Source organism: Salvia splendens, chromosome 17 (genome assembly GCF_004379255.2).
Source record: "Salvia splendens isolate huo1 chromosome 17, SspV2, whole genome shotgun sequence".
Lineage (NCBI taxonomy): Eukaryota > Viridiplantae > Streptophyta > Magnoliopsida > Lamiales > Lamiaceae > Salvia > Salvia splendens.
In genome coordinates this window covers 18,954,799-18,960,670 of record NC_056048.1, presented here as the reverse complement: position 1 = coordinate 18,960,670, position 5,872 = coordinate 18,954,799, and the positions used below count along the sequence as shown (strand labels likewise).

The following is a 5,872-nucleotide window of genomic DNA, read 5'->3' as shown; positions in this document are numbered from 1 at the left end:
TCGTGTTGAAGTAATTTGGGTATGTAATGAACTACGAAAATTTTCACTACATTAGCTCATCTCATCCACTAAAAACTAGATCTAAGGGCCCTAATTTGGTCTCTAGTTCGGTCTTTAAGACTATATTTGTGAATAATGAGACTCTATATATATAGATTTCAACCTCTTTTACAGGGGCGCACTATGGTCAATAAGTGAAATTCTGTCAAAAATCAAAGCAAATCTCATCTCTTGGATCTTAGATTGGATGATTGTGATAATAATATCCGAGCTACATTATTAGACTAAAAAGCATTACATTATTAGCCGAGCTACATTATTAGACTACACAATCTACATTATTAGATGACGCGTGACATTAATCTAACAGTTCACAAGATCCAATGACTCAGATTTACTTTGATTTTTGGCAGAATTTCACCTATTGATTTGATCACATCCCCTTTTTTATATATTTATAGATATATAATTATTTCAATCTTCACTATAGGTGAAGACTAAATTTGATATGTTTGACTATATTTTCTATAATAACTCAATATTTTGTTATTATCTCAGTCTATGTTAAGTGGAGATAACTTTTTTTTAAAATAAAAACGCGACATTTTTAATGGAGATATCTTTTATGTAACACATGCAGTATTACACTATTGAATGACATATGCATAGTAGATACTGAATTTTAGGGAGCAGTAACTTATTGCACCATGATTTTATTAACTAATCATTTAATTTTTCCCATGCCTAGGTTAGGTTAGGATTGTTGTCGTGCCATGACACAACTCTTGAAAAACCTAAGGCGCTATAAATATGTCTCTGGAATGCTTCATTTCAGAAGCAAGAGCAAGACAAAAGAGGCTAGACTTGAGAGAGAGAGAGAGAGAGAGAGCTAGAGAAGGATATGATGGCAACAAATTTGGGTGTGGTGGAAAATGGGTGCTGCAAGAAAGGACCAGGTTATGCTTCTCCGCTTCAAGCCATGTCTGGCCCCAACGAAACTTTGATCTATCTTACTTGTACACATAATGGTAATATTTCTGCTTTCTCTTCCATTCAGTTTCTTCATCTTTAGTAGATAATTCATGGAAATTTTGCTGCATTTTTTAACGTTAATAGGAACTGGAAAAGAGAAGCCAGATTACCTTGCTACTGTGGATATTGATCCAAATTCGCCAACATATTCTAAAGTCATTCATAGGTTGCCCATGCCTTACCTTGGAGACGAACTGCACCACTCTGGATGGAATGCTTGCAGCTCTTGCCATGGAGATCCATCAGCTGCTAGACGCTTTCTTGTTCTCCCTTCGCTACTGTAACTAGTCCTTTTTTTACGCTTCCCTTCTTTAGGAATGGATTGTTTGTTGTTTATTTGTAGCAATATTTCTGAGTCTTTCACATGTCTATGATCTTTATAGGAAATTATTGGATACTATTATTAACTCTTATCTATTTCTCAGGTCTGGGCGCATATATGCTGTTGATACTCAAAAGGATCCGAGGGCTCCATCTTTACATAAGGTCGTTGATCCCAAGGATATAAGTGAGAAGACGGGGCTGGCATATCCTCACACACCTCACTGTCTCGCGTCTGGTGAAATCATGGTGTCGTGTCTTGGAGATAAAGATGGAAATGCTGAAGGAAATGGATTTCTACTCCTGGACTCCGACTTTAATGTCAAAGGAAGGTAGACATCTGGTCATGGATTGTTTAGAAATATTGTATTCCGTCTGGAAAGCGACCTTAATAAATGGGAATGTTTGCGGCAGGTGGGAGAAACCAGGGCACAACCCCCTTTATGGCTATGATTTCTGGTACCAGCCTCGACACAAGACCATGATCAGCACATCATGTGGAGCTCCAGCCACTTTTACCAAAGGTTTCAACCTTCAGCATGTTTCTGATGGTTTATACGGGAGACATTTGCACGTCTACAGCTGGCCAGGAGGAGAGCTGAAACAGACATTGGATCTTGGAAATAATGGCCTCCTACCTTTGGAGGTTAGTAGTTGTTGCTATAACTTGTTTGATAGCCTAGATAAAGCCAAGATATAGGAGTTATATATATTGGTTTATTTGAATGTTTGGTAGATAAGATGATGCCCATGTTAGGCACTTACACTAATTATCTTGTGTTATCTTAAGATGTCTACCAAACAGCCACTTAGTGTTTCTGATGATCTATCCACAGGTACGATTCTTGCATGATCCAGCCAAAGACACGGGCTTCGCGGCATGCGCTTTTGCAACCAATATGGTAAGGTTTTTCAAGAAGCCGGATGAGACTTGGGGTCACAAGTTAGCAATATCAGTGAAGCCACTCAAGGTGCAGAACTGGATTAAACCAGAGATGCCTGGTCTTATAACTTACTTCTTGATATCGCTCGATGATCGCTTCCTCTACCTTTCCAATTGGTTCCATGGAGACATAAGACAGTATAATGTTGAAGATCCTGCAAATCCACATTTGGTAGGCCAGGTTTGTGTTGAAGGCATAATCAAGAAAGGAAGTCCAGTGGTGGTGGAGGCGGAAGATGGCACAACATACCAAACCCAACTTCGTATGCCTCTTTTGCTTATCAACGAAATGTCTCAATTAATTTTTCCGGTGTGATCAAGTAATGTTGTGCTCAAGCTCGATTTATTTACTATCATGTCCAACTCGAGCTTTATTTATATAGTTAAAATAGCTAATGCAATTGAGCTTTTTCGTTTATTACTAATTGAAGTGTAGCAGAGCTTCTACTACACTTCAATTAGTAATAACACTATACGAGCTTTTATCGAGTTGAGACCCAAGCAATTCACAATTTTTCAATAATGTAGGGGAACCAACTAAGAGGAGGACCACAGATGATACAGCTGAGTTTGGACGGGAAGCGCCTTTACGTTACAAACTCGATGTTCAGTACTTGGGACCGTCAGTTTTATCCGGAGATGGTGGAGAAAGGCAGTCACATGCTCCAGATTGATGTCGACACGGAGAGGGGAGGTCTAGAGATCAACCCTAGGTTCTTCGTGGACTTTGGAGCTGAGCCGGATGGCCCGTCCCTCGCCCACGAGATGAGGTATCCTGGTGGAGATTGCACTTCCGACATCTGGATGTAAAACTTCTTTTCTGGACGTGGTTTTAATAATGGTTGCACCAACCAAACGTGACTTGGATTGTATATAGATCATAAAGTGCAACCATATACTCTAGTAGTAGTATGTTATTCAATGAAACTTTATTTAGTTATACAGCGTAACTTAATCATCTTCGTGGTTTGTAACAGAAAATTGTCGACATTTGACATTAATAGTAGTATTAGGGGGTGTTTGGTAGACATGTTAACTTACATTAAGATAATTAAGTATGATGGGCTTTAAGATAAGAATTGAGATTAAATCTAAGATAATTTATTCAGCATTCTTGTTTGGTAGCAATGACAAAAATTAGGATAAAGACCCAAAATGACTAATTTAACCCAATAAAATTAATCTTGTCTTACCATCTCCAACGGAGTTCATCCCTCTCGGCCCAACCAATTTCATAACAACGAAGGTATAAATCCTTTCCCAAATTGCAAGTCATGTTAGCATTTTGTACATCATACACGCGCATAACTCAAACAAATCGAACAATCCCAATCAAACTTTCCCTCGGCAAAATAAAAATCGAAATAACAAAATTTAGTGCGAGAACTTATCTTGCGGATTGAATCGGGGTGATTAAAGTTTGTTTCGGGGCGGTTCGGAGGGAATCGGGGCTGTTTCGGGCTTGTGCGGGGCTGTTCGGGCCTTCCTCGGTGATGTTCCTGGGCTGCACAGCGTCCTCCCGGCGAGCAGCGCCACCCGGCGGCAACGGCAGTAGCCTGACCCGGGCGACGGAGGGACGAATCGGGCGGCGACAACCGCAGCGTCCTCCCGATGAGACAACAGCGGCCTCTTCCGGCGTCTGACGGAGGTAGCGGCCGGGAGACAGCAGCGTAGGCCGGCGGCAGAACTCCCCTCACCGCGCCGGCGGCTCCGACGGAAAAGAGGAGGCGATTGGAATTGAAAAAAAAAAGAGAAAGGAAGAACAGAGAGACGAAAATGTGAAGAAGAAGAAGAAGAAGAAGAAAAAAGAGAAGAAAAGAGAGAAAGAAAGAAAAGAGATGGGGATTTTTCATAAAAGAGATGAAAGAAGAGGGTATTTTAGTAATTTTATATTTTATCTTGGCGATGAATATGGGCTGATAAATTATCACACCTCTTTGGGCTGATAACATAGATGAGAAAATGAACTAATTTATTTCGGGCCGAGATGGGCCGAGATGGGCCTAAGTCTTATATAGATAATTTATCTTACCTACCAAACACTCATATAAATCAAGATAAATCAAGATAATTCATCTATCTAGGGCTTATCTTAGCTACCAAACACCCCCTTAGTGTAAGAAATAATCTAGATAATATAATTATTTATTTTGTTTAACAAATTTTAAATCATTTCTCCCTCCTAATTTTCTTCTCCATTGTCCCAATCAAATATCTGCAAATGATCTGGCAATAGATTCAAATTCTCCTATCAAAGCTATTAAGATTTGTTAGAAATGTGTAACTAGAGAAAGCAATGTGAGGAAGCAGGGAGGAAATGGTAAAGAGAGCTACACACAATCAAAGGAAGGAAATTCAAAAGTTAGTTGAGAGCCAACGTCTACTAGCCGTTAGGATTTGTTAGTTAGTGGAGGTTGAGCTTGGCTGTTACAACCAATCAAGAAGTGAACTCTCATTCACTTCATTAGTTTTGTTGTTGTATATAAATAGTAGAAGTCGAGTTCTTTGTATTCAATTCATTCTCTTTGGTTTCCAAAAAGGCTTAATAAAGATTCTACACTTTCTCCAACAGATTTCTCTTCCATCTAACTTCTAGTTTTTGTTCTTGTCGATCAACTCTTAGTTCATATCAATTGGGGCCCTCTGTGGGAATTGCGTGATGATCAAACGAAACGTGTGACGATGGCAGCTAGGCTCGAAGCAGAGAAGTTCTCGGGCAAGAATGACTATGGCCTATGGAAAATGAAGATGAGGGCGGTTTTGGTGCAGCAAGGGCTGGCGGCTGTTCTGACTTCGGCTGAATCAGATGGGAAAGCCAAGGCTCCGGTGCTAGATGATAAAGCCCAATCCAAGTTTGATGAAATGCAAATGAAGGCACATAGTGTTGTTATCTTATGCTTAGGTGACAAGGTTTTAAGAGAAGTTCAAGGGGAGACAACTGCTGTTGGAATCTTGAAGAAACTTGATGAAGTCTACTTGGCCAAGTCACTGGCCAATCGATTATATATGAAGATGAGACTTTATTCATACAGTTTCTCAGAGAGTAAGTCCATTGTGGAACAGCCGGAGGATTTTTGCAAGTCTGTGGATGATCTGGAAGCAGTAGATGTAAAGATAAATGATAAGGACAAGGCGATTCTGGTCTTGAATGCATTACCGAGCTCCTATGATCAACTCAGGGATGCGATTCTCTATGGTAGGGATAAAGCCATCACCTACAATGAAGTGTACTCTGCACTCATGGCCAAAGAGTTACAAAAATTTGGTTCAAGAACCACTGAGCCTCAGGCAGAATCTCTGAATATCAAGAAATGGAACAACAGAAAGTTCAAGAAGAGCTTTGTGAAGCCAAAAACTGAAGGATCCGGTGTGAAGGAAACTATATCATGTCATTGGTGTAAGAAGCCAGGACATTTGAAAAAGGATTGATATGGATGGAAGAAGAAGATGGCATCTGAAGGAAAATCCCACACCAACTTGGTCAGTAGTGATGGTGAAGAAGTGGCTGAAGTGATGAATGTGGTTGATAAAATAGAAAGGGGTAATTGGGATCATGGACTCTGGGTGTTCATTTCA

The 5,872-nt window shown here is 40.1% G+C and overlaps 1 pseudogene; it reads left to right on the top strand.

Moving 5' to 3' along the window:
- The first annotated feature begins 887 nt into the window (after window positions 1-887).
- On the top strand, window positions 888-3,230 carry LOC121773878 (annotated as a pseudogene).
- Window positions 3,231-5,872: the final 2,642 nt, after the last annotated feature.